Source organism: Rhinolophus sinicus, linkage group LG13 (genome assembly GCF_036562045.2).
Source record: "Rhinolophus sinicus isolate RSC01 linkage group LG13, ASM3656204v1, whole genome shotgun sequence".
In the NCBI taxonomy this organism is placed as follows: Eukaryota; Metazoa; Chordata; class Mammalia; order Chiroptera; family Rhinolophidae; genus Rhinolophus; species Rhinolophus sinicus.
In genome coordinates, this window is record NC_133762.1 from 47921872 (window position 1) to 47935684 (window position 13813).

Genomic DNA, 13813 nt, shown 5'->3' on the forward strand with positions numbered 1-13813 from the left:
TGGCAGTTGGAGCTGTGGGGCTGGAGATAAAATCATGGACTATGGATTTTTGAAGTTGGTAGTAAATAAGATGTCTGAGTAGAAGAATAAGGAGCAAGAGGAACAGGGGGCCCAGGACCAAATCCTGTGCACCTGACATGTTTGGGGGTCAGGAAGATAAATCAGGAAGGCAAACACTTAAATGAAGTCTAGCATGTAATGAGCTTTTGCACTTTATTCAAAAACACCTTCCTGGTCTCTTGCTGCAGCGACGTGAGCAGTAACCAGGAATCTCGGCTAGGAGCGAAGACGGGGGACTGTTTGAAGAAAATGGCAGACAAGCCCAACATGGGGGAAATCATCAGTTTCAATAAGGCCAAACTGTAGAAGATGGGGACATAGGAGAAGAACACCCGGCTGAACAAAGAGACCATTGAGCAGGAGAAGTGGAGTGAAATTTCTTAAGAACCTGGAGGACTCCCCACCCCTGTCATCTTAGAGACTCCAGTCGTGATATGGAGAAGGAGCTGCCTGCGAGATGGACATGAGCGACAAGCTGTACTGTGAACCCGGGCACTCCATGCCCATGCCCTCCACCTGTGGGTTTCTGAGGGGAACCCCCCCAATCAGACTGCTAAATTCTCCAGTTTGCCCTGGGATATTGTAGAAAATGATTTGTATGATTAATGAAAATAAAACACACCTCGTGGCAAAACAAACAAACAAAATAATCAAACAAACAAAAAACCTTCCTGTATACAATTAACTGTATAATGTAGTCATCTCTTATGTGTATCCAGTGAGATTGGTTTTTTTTCCCCGACTACCTACAAGACATTCCCACCAAGCTGTCTGCCCTCTAGAAATCTTCCCAGAACCTCAAATTTAATATTTCCCCAAATGAACTTGGCTTCTCACTTTCCAAACTTGTCTTGTGTCCCATGTCCTCTATTTCAAGCGACAGTACCCTATTTTCCAGGCTCTAAACCCTTGACTCTCCTCTGTATCCCACTAGCTTCCAAGGCCCAGAAGGTTGACCTCTTTTTACTACTTGCAAGTGCCTCATCCCCTACCCTATTGTGCTTGAGTTCAGGCTCCCAGTACCTCTACCTGGGATGTTGCAATCACCTCTTAATTCATCCTCTCAAGTTTACACTCTTCCCTCTAATCCATCACACATACTGCTACTACCAGATTCATCTTTTGGTATTTGATCTTCTGACTCATCTGACCCTCTTAAAAACCTTGCACAGCTTCAACTTGCTGACAGCAGTGATTTCATATGTGGTCTCCTGAATGAAATCTTGTCCAGAAACTCCAGTATGTCAACTAGATAAAAGCAGGCTGTTGTGGTCACACCAGGAGAGTATCCTGGATCATTGCCCATTCTGTCTTCACAACACCCAGAACTCAGCAGAGGAGATTTTGAATAAATGCCAACTTCCTGAGTCTCATAGTGATGGCCCTCTGAAATTTCCCCCCAACTTACTTTTCCTATCTTATTTCCCATTAGAGCCAGGTATGTCCCTACAGTTGAGTCAAGGGGAACTGTTGTCTCCATACATTCCCTCTGCTTCCCCGCTTTGTGTCTTTTGCTCATTTGAATGGAATTCTCTTCTGTTTAGAATGCGTTCCCTTCTTGTGCATGCATCCACACCCTGTCTTTTAAGACCCGCTTCAAAAGCTTCCCCAGTGGAGAGTTCCCGCCTCAGTCCATCCCCCCTTATTGCTAAGTAATTTTCTTTCTACTTATCCCTTCATTGTCCATTATCTGGGTCTCTCTTAGGTATGTATCACTTTCTTTTTAGCATTAGAATTATTTAATGTCAGTTTTCTCTCCTTTGTAGACTGTAAAATCCTTGAGATTAGGATAATTGATTTTCCATCATGTTCTTTCTCAGGGACTGGAATACACCTTGAGCATGTTGCTCATAATTATTTGCTGAGTGAATATGGGCTTTGTGAGCATCTTGAAGGAAGGGACGAAGGCTTCATCATTATTGTGCATTTCCCATCATGCATCAGGCGCACCAGGCTTACAGCAGACCTCATATTGAGTATATGAAACTGGCAGAGATTTCATTTTACTTTGCAGCTGTAATGTACATTCTTTCATTTTCACCTGCCTTTTGAAAGCCACTGACGGGAGACCCTCTGAAGAGGCACCAAAGAACAATTTGTTCACCCAGTGTGGAGAATTAGTATCACTATTTTGTTCATGGTGTTCACAGGCTAAAAGAGCTAACATGCATTTCAGGCAATTAGAGGCAGAATCTTAAAATGCCTTTCTTCGCTATATCTCTTCCATTCTAGGCCATCTTTTCAGTAAATATTCTGTGGCATGTTCCCTTTGAGGTTATTCACTGCATATCACTGTCTTTAGGACAGACCTTCTGAAGGGATCTGGAAAGAATCTAAACTAATGGTTTGGAGCTTTTATAGTTATGCATCTCTAGCGAGGTGTATAAGTGGTTTGAGTTGAAAGAACCTGGAGAACTGTGGCAATAAGCTTCTGGTAAGGGCAGTGGGAAGTCTGAAGGAATAAATTAAAGTACCAGATGCCCTTTATAATGCTCAACTTCTCAGCATGAGTCAGTCCCAACTTCCCAGCTTGGGTCACAAGTTTATCTTCTCTAAGGGCTGTGAAAGCAGCCACAGCAGCAGGGAATGATGGATGGAGTTGTCCTGAGGAAGGGTGTGCATGTAAGTTCTGGTGGGGTCTTGAAATTCCCCAGGAAGTTTCAAAAATTTCTTGTAGTCTATTCAGTAAGTGAAAAACAAAGCTGGGGCGGGGGGGAGTTCACATAAATCATTTTACTCAATTGTATACATTTCAGTATCGCATAGGAAAAGCTTGAAAAGTGTGAAATAACAAGGGGGGAGATTTTTGTGATCACCACTTTTGACAATTAAAAAGGAAGCATGTAATTAATTAATTTAAAAGTTTAAGTGCAAGTTATAGTACCTCATTTATGTATCTTTCTCTTAAAGGCTGAAGTCTCAGAGCACACAGGCTTAGAGATGTGCCTGTTCCAACCTGTTCCTCATTTCTCTTGCAGTCTGAGTTGCCCTGAGTTTTTCATTGATAAGAAAATTAGGTCTTTTTCAGTAATAACTTACTCTTTTATGAAAATAATGTGCATGTTTCCTGAACTAGTGATTGGACGTTTTAGTGTCATTTCTTTGGTTACAATATTCACAATAATTAATCATATGTTAATTGTTGGCCCATTCATAGACATTACTATTTAAGAATGTTTAAGAAGACCTAGAATATAAAATAACTGAATCTTGGTTTGAGATGGAATTCAAAGATCTCTTAATATTTCACACAGAATGGAATCACAATGTTTACCTCAAACACTGGATATGCAGTATAAAGCAGGGATTAAGGACACTTGTTTAGACTTTTATTGCTTGGTTTAAATTTCAGCTTGACTAATTAAGCTGTGTGATTTTGGTGAAGTCATTTAACTTCCCTGCACCTGAATCTCCTCATCTGAAAATAGGAATATTTACAGAACATGTCTCTATTAGTTAGCTTTTACTACAATAATGCTGTGTAACAAACAGCTCCTCCATTCCCCCATATCTCAGTGGCTTATAACCATAAATATTTTTTTTCTCCCTCAAGGGTCTCTAGGTCAACTGAGGCAGCTCTATTCTAGGCTGAAATTTGGATTTAGATCTATTCTACAGGTACCAGGCAAAAAGAAACGATTCTCTGTGAGGCGTGTCTGGAGTACATGCGAATGAACCAAACCATTAAATAATTCCAGTCAGAGCCTGTGCTGTCATACATTTACATTTTATTGGTCAAACAAGTCATATGGCCAAATTCAACATTGAGGGGGTGGGTAATTATACTTTCCCCCCAGAAAGAGGAAGGGAGAATGAGTAGTTGTTGAACAATAATATCTACCTCACTGTCCTAGGGTTGTTGTGAGTGATAATTGATAGAATACATGTATAGCTCTTAGCATAGTAAAAGATCACATAGTAAAAGATCAATATGTAGTCCTTCTTATTTCTTATAAGAATGACTGCATAAGAATGGTGCCATAAACTGAATAGAGCAAAAAACAAAACAAAACAAAAAACAAAGCCAAAAAACAAAGGAACTTCTGGGAACTCAGTCAGACATTACTGAGATTCATGTTCCAACTTGCCCTGAGTATTTCCTTTATTGTCCTACTTCCATTCTTCTTGTAGTACCTGAAGGACTGTCAGCAATGTAGGAACAGAGGGAAGAAGTTACTATTTCTCTCTTCCTCATCCAGGCTGGTGCTCAGTTGACCCCTCACTGCTACTTCTGTAATCACCCAAAAGTGTCACAAATTCCATTTGTTCAGTATTTATGATAGTGAGTTCTGAATTTTTGGAAGTGCATAACTTCTATTAATTTTTCCCTTCCCCCACCTTCCTTCTTTGATTTTTCCCTCCCTCCCTCCTTCCCTCCCTCCCTCCCTCTATCTTCCTTCCTTCTTTCCTCTCTTTTTATAGTTTTTGTTTTGTTTCATCATTTAAAAAATAAAATGGGACCCTCATCAGGTAAATGGATTGGATCTCAGTACCTACTGTAACCACTGACTCTAGCAGTGAATTTGTCTTGGGGTCTTGGAAGTGGACACTAAGACAGAGTTTGAAATGTAAGATGTTTACTAAAGACTGAGAAAAAGAATTTGGCTTGTGCTACAGGTCTGATGAAGCCTCAGCTAACCAAACATGAACTCTGGATGTAGAATAGCCTTCCAGAGCTCTCCTGAGTTGGGTAAAGATAACCAATCCTTTCAATATTGTCCTATATCACTCACTGGATGTGGGGTACCCCAAGAAAGGGGCTTGGGGATTCTGTGGCTGTGGCACACCCCAAAGGAGCTGGCAGAGGGAGGCTATGTGCAGAATGCATACCTTGCAGCTGGACAACAAGCCCTTCCTGAAGAGGGATCTGTGTGCTGCATCTCCATCATTGATACTTATGTTTATGTATAGTTTTGCTATCTCAGTTCCACACTGCTTCTTGCCCAACCCCAAATGGACTGTTTTTCCCCTTTGCTTGTCATAAACTCTAAGAGACCTCTTTTCTATTCTAAGGGCCATGGTGGTAGCAAGACCCATCAGGCTCCTTTGGCTTTGAGCCCTTGAGAACACTCTGCTCCTGTGTTCACTCTTGAGTTTCCAATTCAGGTCATCTAACTTCAAGCAGGGTATGGAGGAGATTTTAGCAGAACCCCAATATCCGTTAGACTTAGATCTGTGTCCAAATTCTATTAGGAACCTTACCATAAAATCTCTAAAATATACCTTTATACTTCCAGGCAGGAGTCTAAACATTTATAGAATAATGGACTGTTGAAATAGAAGAAAAACACAAGTCAAAGTGTTCATCTTCTTCCTGCTACAGTTGAGGAAACAGATATAGAGAGTTATGACTTGTTCTTGTTCACCCAACTCTTTAGTAACAAGAAATGGGGTAGAAGCCAGACTCTCAGGCCAGTGGTTTTCTATGTCACCATATAGTGTTTAGATATTACTGGACTTTAAAAATTGGGGTCAGAGTTGGAGTCAGACAACCTGGTTCAAATCCTAGTTCAAACACTTATAAGTCATGTGATTACAGGCAAGTGACTTAACCTGTGACTCTAAATTTCCTCATTAAAAAAAAATTTATTAAAATATAGCTAAAATACAATGTTATATTAGTTTCGGGTATACACCATATACCTAAGGAAGTGATCACCATGATAAGTCCAGCAACCATCTGACACAGTACCACATATCAATATTATTGACTATATTCCCTATGCTGTACATTACATCCCCATGACTCATTTGTTTTATACCTGGAGATTTGAACCACTTATTCCCCTTCATCTTTTCTCCCTTTTTAATTTTCCAATTACAGTTGACATTCAATATTATTTTATATTAATTCCAGGTGTACAGCATAGTGGTTAGTCATTTGTATAATTTAAGAAATGATCTCCCTGACTAGTCTAGTATCCACCTGGCCCTATACATAGTTATTACCATATTAGGAACTATATTTCCTGTGCTTTATTTTACAACCCCATGACTATTTTGTAACTACCAATTGTACTTCTTAATCTCTTCATCTCTTACACCTCACCCTCCAACCCCTTCCCATCTATCACCACAACAAATCCAGTATCCATCTGACACCATACATAGTTATTACAATATTACTGAGGATATTCCTTATGAAATACCCTACATCCTCATGACTACTTTGTAACAACAAATTTGTATTTCTTAATCCCTTGCCCTTTTTCACTCATCCCCAACCCCACTCTCATCTAGCAACCATTGAAATGTTCTCTGTATTTATGAGTTTGTTTCTGTTTTGTTTGTTTATTTTGTTCTTTAGATTCTACATATAAGTGAAATCTCATTGCATCTGTCTTTCTCTATCTTACACTCCAACTCAGCACAATATCCTTCAGGTCCATCCATGCCGCTGCTGATGGCAGGAACCCATTCCTTTCCATGGCTGAGTGATATTCCATTGTTTTTATGTATCACTTACTCTTTATCCATTCATCCCTTTATGGACACCCAGGCTGCCTCCACACCTTGACCATTGTAAACAATACTGCAATGAACACATGATACACATGTCCCCTCGAAGTAGCATTTTAAGTTTCTTCAGATAAATACCCAGATATAGGATTCCTGGATCTTTCTTTGTCTTTTGTTTGTTTTGAAGTCTATTTTGTCTGGTATAAGTATGAATAATCCAGCTCTTTGGCTTACCCATTTTTATAAAACATTTTTTTCCATCCCTTTACTTTCAGTCTGTGTGTGTCTTTCAATATGAAGTGAGTCTCTTATAGGCAGCATATGCAAGGGTCTTGTTTTCTTTTCTTTTTTTTTTTTTTTTTTGAGTTATATGGGTTTTTTTTTTAATTTATTTTTTAAATTTATTGGGGTGACAATTGTTAGTAAAATTACATAGATTTCAGGTGTACAATTCTGTATTACATCATCTATGAATCCCATTGTGTGTTCACCACCCAGAGTCAGTTCTCCTTCCATCACCATATATTTGATCCTCCTTACCCTCATCTCCCACCCCCCACACCCCACCCCACTTACCCTCTGGTAGGGTCTTGTTTTCTTATCCATTCAGCCCTCCTATGTCTTTTGAGTGGATTATTTAATCAATTTACATTGAAAGAAATTGTTGATAGATATGTAGCTATTGTCATTTTATTATTCATAATTTTGACCCTTTTTTCTTCCATCTTAGAGAAGTCCCTCTAACATTCTTTGTAATACTGGTTTGGTGATGATGAACACCTTTAGCTTTTTTTTTTTAATCTGAGAAGCTCTTTATCTGCCCTTTGATTTTAAGTGATAGCTGTGCTGGGTACAGTAATCTTGGTTTTAGGTCCTTACTTTTCATCATGTTGAATATTTTGCCAATTCTTTCTGGCCTGCAAAATTTCTGTTCAGAGATCATCTTATGATCTTATGGGAGCTCCCTTATATGTTACTAGTTGCCTATCTTTTGCTGCTTTTAGGATTCTCCCTTTGTCCTTAACATTTACCATTCTGATTATAATGTGTTTTGGTGTGGACCTGTTTGGGGTATCTTGTTTAGGACTCTTTGCACTTCCTGGACTATTGCCTTCACTAGGTTAGAGAAGTTTTCAGTCATTATTTTATCAAATAGGTTCTCAATTCCTTGCTTTCTCTCTTTTCCTTCTGGTACTCCTATGATGCAAATGCTATTATGTTTGATGTTGTCCCAGAGACCCCTTAAACTATCCTCCTTTTTTTGGATTATTTTTTCTTTTTGCTGTTCTTATTGGGTGTTTTCTACTACCTTGTCTTCCAAATAGTTGATTCAATCCTCTGCTTCATCTAGTCTGCTAGTGAATCCTTCTAGTGCATTCTTCATTTCGTTATTGTATTATTCACTTATGACTGATTCTTTTTTTATGGTTATGTCCTTTTTTATGCTTGCTATCTCTTCGTTGAAGTTCCCACTAAGTTCCTTGAGCATCCTTATAGCCATTGCTTTGAACTTTGTATCTGGTAGGTTGTTTGCCTTCATTTTGTTTAGTTCTGTTTCTGGAGTTTTATCCTGTTCTTTAATTTGGGATGTATTTCTTTGTTTCCTCATTTTGGCTGTCTCTCTGTTTGTTTCTATGTATTAGGTAGATCTGCTATGTCTCCCAGTCTTGGCCAGATGGCCTTACATAATAGGTGCTTTGTGGGGCCCAGTGGCAGTCTCCCTAGTCACCTGCACCAGGTGTTCCAGGAGTGTCCCTTGTGTGGGTTGTGTGTGCCCTCCTGTTATAGTTGAGTGTTGGTTGCTATTGGAACATCAGCGGGTGGGATTGACCCTCAGGCTGATTGGCTGTGGGGTTCTGCCACATCATAGCTTATCGGCTGCTTTGTGGGGGGCTTACCCCACTGAGCGGGATTTGCCCCCATGGGCTCTGGTGCCTGTTGAGACTGCTCTTTGGGTGTGCCAGTTGTGGGGCTCATTGGGGAGTTCTCCGCTGTTGTCTGATGCCAACCTCCAGGTATTTTGGCTCTGGGACCTTTTGTGATGGGCTCCTGTGCAGATCCAGGTCACCCACTGCCTGTGACCAGCCCGGTACTACTTGGTAAGAACTACAAAGTGATCTGCAGTTGTTCACTGCCTGAGCTAACCCTGCAGGATTGTGGGAGAGGCCATGCTGTGAACGAGGACATCTGCCACCATTACCTCGCCTGGGGTAGCTCCACAAAATGCCAGGACACTCTGAGGTCTGTTGCCACCTTCCAGCTCTCTTAGGGTTCAACCACTAATAAAGCCTTACGTGGTATACAAGTTGGGTGCGGCAGAGTCCCAGGGAATCACTAGAGTGGCAAAAGTTGCAGTCAGCAGGTTGATGCAAATTCTGGTTTGGTGCCATTTCTGAGCCTGAAGCTACTTAGCAAAAGTCTCAGATCACACCAAGTCCTGTCACCACCCACCTGATGTCTGTTGGACCCCAGGTCTGATAGTTTTCCAAGAAAGAGTGCAATGTAGGTGAGGCTGGATGTTCTTGGAGAAACTGCCTCCATCGTTGGAGGAGTTGGTAAGATGAGGTCCCAGTTAGTTAGCAGGGTGGAGCTACAGAGCTCACCAGATCAATCAGATTCAGATTTGGCTGTAAGAATAGGGGGTGGGCTCAACACAGGAAAGATGGCACCAGCCAGTTACATGGGAGGAGGGAAAATGCTGACTGTCCTCTAGCCATTGTCCAGAAGCCACATAGTTCAGTCTTTCCCCTGTATGTCTCCGACACCCCCCGCGTTACTGCCCCTCTGGTGGAGCCCAAGGTGAGTGCTGGCAAGCAAGTGAGTCTGTGTGTAGGCCCTTTAAGAGATCGCCTGGGTTTCCTGCCGCCTTTCATCCCGCCCGGATGGTCAGAATCCGCACTGTTTTCCGCAGCCAGATGTTGTGGGGATGCTTTTCCTGGCACCAGTATCCTGGGCTGTGGAGGCCAGTGTGGAGCTGTGGTCCCTCACTTTTCTGGGATGAAGGGAACCCTTTTGGCTGAGATATCCCTCCAGGTTCTCAACCACCACATGGAGTTTTAGGGCCAATCAGTTCTGCGTCTCTGCCCCTCCGAACAGTCTCAATGTGGCTTCTTCTTCTTATCCTTAGTTATAAAACTTCTGTTCAGTCAGACTTCAGATGGTTTTCCAGGTTAACTGTTCTATAATTTTAGTTGTAATTTTAATTTATTCATGGAAGGAAGCAGGCACAGTGTTTATCTACCCCACCATCTTGGATCTCCTCAATTTCCTCATTTTTAAGAGGTTACTTCATAGTGTAGTTGGGAGCATTAACTTAGAAATGTATAAAAAGAGCTTTCCTGCTATGACGATGATTTCATTCACAAATCTTTATTGTGTGTTTAGGAAGACATACTAAGGGAGTGTGTCTATTATCTATTACCACAACGATTCTGTGGCAACAACACAAGACCTTAGTGGCATACAAAATTAAACATTTACAGATCATACATCAAGTGTCAGCTGTGGGTAAGCCAGCCATTTCTGCTGATCTTGGCTGGAATCACTCACATGCCTGGATGTTGCTTGTCTGTTGACTGATTTAGAATAACCTTTACTAGGTCAACTGCAAACAGCTCTGCTCTCTCTCTCTCTCTCTCTCTCTCTCTCTCTCTCTCTCTCTCCCTCCAGCAGGCTAGCTCAGGCTTGCTGTCATGGTGATGATAGAGGTTCAAGAGCAAGTAGAGATACTCAAGGCATCTTAAAGCCTAGGCTTTGAATAGGTACACCATCATTTCACTTCTTTCTATTGGCTAAAACAAGTCATGTGGCTATTCCCAGAGTCAGAGGAGAAGGGCACTACAAACGTACATGGTAGATCAAAATGAGGTGGGAGGAAAAGGCCACACCTTTTGATGGGAGGAGCTCTAAAGTCACATGATAATGGGTGTGGATATAGAAATGGGTGGAAGTCATTAATGAATTCACTTTTGCACTGAGAGACACTTTCTAATAAGCCTCAGTTGACCCTATTGGATACAGGTTCATGATGACTATTCCATGCTGAATTCTGCTTATGAAGGAAGAATCTTTGTAATGAGATTCCTTTATACATGAGTGAAATAATTCCTCCCTCATCGTTATCCAAGGCTGACACCCCACTCCAAAGCCTAAGTTCATCCTCTTTTTACTTCCTTTCACCACCAGCTCCATAGAAACACAGAGTTTTAGATCTGGAAGGGGCCATCACAATCGTCTTCATTTTACAGGTGAGAAACCTATACTCTAGATGGTTGTAATAATTTGCCTCAGGCTATCGAGTCACTTAGAAATCATCCAAGGCTGGCACATGGTTCTGATCATCAGGCTCTGGTTCTCTCCACTGCTCCATCCTGCTTAAGATTTTTTTGTCCAGACTCTCCTACTACTTAGGAGTTTGAGGAAATGCCACGCAGACTCCCATTGCCTATTACTCCAACATTATCATTTAGTTCTTTAGTTTAAACAGCGTTGGTTCTTTAAGTGACTTATTATGAAGCAAATGAGCCGGGGGGAATCATTCTATTTGATTGTAGCCATCTTAGTTATCAATGAATACTTTAGCAAGAAATGGGAATAATGAGGCGTGTGTGTGTGTGTGTGTGTGTGTGCAGCAAGATGGGTTGGGGGATTATTGGTAAAATAGAAGTTAAGGGCAGAAAAAAGTTTCTAGGCTCAAGTGCTTCTTAAATTTTGAGGTACACATGAATCTCCAGGGAATCTTGTTAATAAAATGAAGATTCTAATCCACTAAGTCTAAGACAGGGCCTGAGACTGCATTTCTAGCAAGCACTTAGGTGTTGTGATGCTGCTGGTCCAGGGAACCCTCAGTGAGTAGCAAAGTCTAGAACATTCTCTCTAATAGAACTTTCTGCAATGATACAAATATTCTATACCTCCACTGTCCAGTACACTAACCACTAGCCACATATGGCTATTGAGAACTTGAAATGCGGCTAGTGCTGCTGAGGAAATAAATTTAAAATTTTATTTCATTTTAATGAATTATATGTGTCTAATGGCAAATATTTTGGGCAGTGCAGATCTAGAGAATAGGATCCATGTCCTATTTAGCTCTGAATTCCCTGCGATAGAGCCCAGGGCATGATGGTTCTCAATACATATTCACTGTTATGTGCAAAGGGCATGTTGGTGAGGCAAGGGGCTGGGGTGGCATGGAAGACACAATTCAAATCTGTTCTACTTTATTTTTCCTAAGAACTATATTTCAGTAGTGCGGCATGGTGGATGAGACCAGGGTGTAGAACTCGCCGTCTGGATTTGAATATGGGCTCTGCCATTGATTAACATTGACTTCTTGATCCTCTGTGCCTCAGTCTCCTCATCTATAAAATGAGAATAAAATAGTGTGTCTGTTCTAAGATTGTGTGTGTGTGCATGGAATGATGTAATATCTGTTAAGTTCTTAGAAAAGCTTCTGGAACATACCAAGTTCTCTCATGTACACATGATCTTACTAAGGCAGAATCTCACCTGGATTAAGCCCTTCTGTATCTTTGCATTCTTTCCACCTCTCAGAAAAGCTAAGGAACTACTTGAGCTCCAAGTTCTCAGGCAGAAGGGTTCCTTCCATGTTGCTGATGCTGCCTGGGGCAATGTGACCTGGTTGTGTTGTTAATCCAGGAGACTTTAACCCAAACTCCCATCCCTAAGTGGAGCCAATTCACCCAAGTGTCTGGTGTGAGGGGGAGAAACAAACTGCTAAAACAATGAGGCCAACCTTCTGAACCAACAGGGTAATGATAGCTGGCCCCACAGAAGATACGACGGCTAGGAAATTCTGCACCATGTTTATACAAAACCAAGCAGGAAATGTTTGCCAATGGAGTAAATAAAGGAGTCTTCTGGTTACATAATGTTTCGTTGTGCCCCAGTTTGAAGCTGTTTTGGAATCGTTGCTTGCTCTAGGTTTGAATTTTGGAGCTCAGGCTGCCATCTCCTCTTTTGTTTGCTTGCTCTTGATACTTGAAGTGTCATTCTTCTTCAGTTTCCTAATGGCCTGAGTTAAAGAAGGACCAGAACGTGACTTCATCACTTTGGCTTAAGATAGCCCTCATGATCTACTGTGCTGCTGAACCTGTGATGCGGGGATTGATTTGGATCAGGGTAGGGGCGATGGGCTGGGGGCTCAGGGCCAATTGTCCCATGTACCTGGAGTAAATGGAAGCTCCATTGTTACTAAAGACACATCTCTTTGTTGAGATCCTACTATGTGCCAAGCATTATGCCAGGCACAGTCTCAGGCTCCCAATAACCTTGTAATGTAAGCAATTATGATCCAAAGATATGGAGTAGTCTCAGGTAACATGATCTAACTCAGAAGCTGGGGTAAGTTAGCCCCCAAGTCTCTGATTTTCCCCTTCTGTTACACTGCCTCTCCTGGACTAGAAATTAAAGCAAAGATTTCAATTCAGTTGCTTAGCTTCCCCTTCGTTGCCCTGGAAAACAAAACATATTCTCGCCTCGGGAAAAAAAAAAATCTAGTTTTAAAAAAATCAAAGAAAGTCCTCATGATTCAACACATTTTAATTTGTATAGATGGGCAAATTTATTACAGCATATTTTTTGAACTTGTCATTCCGAAAAGGAACCAGTTTCTCCCTACCCAGTATACATTGCATGAAATATTTATTGAGCACTTGTTGAAGGTGATGGCTAGGGGGCAAATGAAGCAAGGTACAAAGTCCTAACATGGTTCTGACAGATTGCGAAGATTGGTGAAACCCATTTTACTGCCGTGGGCCTCAATTTGCTTAAGTATAAAATGTAGGTGTTCAAGAGCTCTCTGAAATTCTAGGGTATGGTGAACCTGGGTGAGAATTTTGGCTCTCTCAGAGAAAAACTACTTTCTGACCTCTTATCTCCTGGAGGCTCCTATGGTTTATCCAGAAACTCTAGAAAAGTCAAGAAAACATATCCATGACTCTGTTCCTTGAGTGCCCCTCAGGGTCCAGTGGGACTGAAGGAGAACTAGAGGAAAAGGCAGAAATGGAAGCCATCGTGGTATCTGCCATTTCCTGGGCATTTGTCACATCTCCAACACCACTGTAAGTGTGTTACTTGGACTGTATTTACTCATTTAGTCAATCAGCCCAATGATTTAGAACAGTGCATAGGGCATATGAATGAATCTAGGAAGTTGAAGGGATGGACAAGTGTTTGCAAATGGATGGGGAAGGGTGCCTTAAGTCTGGGTGGCCTAAGTGATTTCATGTTCACACTGGTGTCCCCTAATTTCTGATTAGGAGGGCTAGGG

At 41.4% G+C, this 13813-nt stretch overlaps 1 pseudogene; it reads left to right on the top strand.

Moving 5' to 3' along the window:
• Positions 1-309: 309 nt before the first annotated feature.
• On the top strand, positions 310-501 carry LOC109449018 (thymosin beta-10; annotated as a pseudogene).
• Positions 502-13813: the final 13312 nt, after the last annotated feature.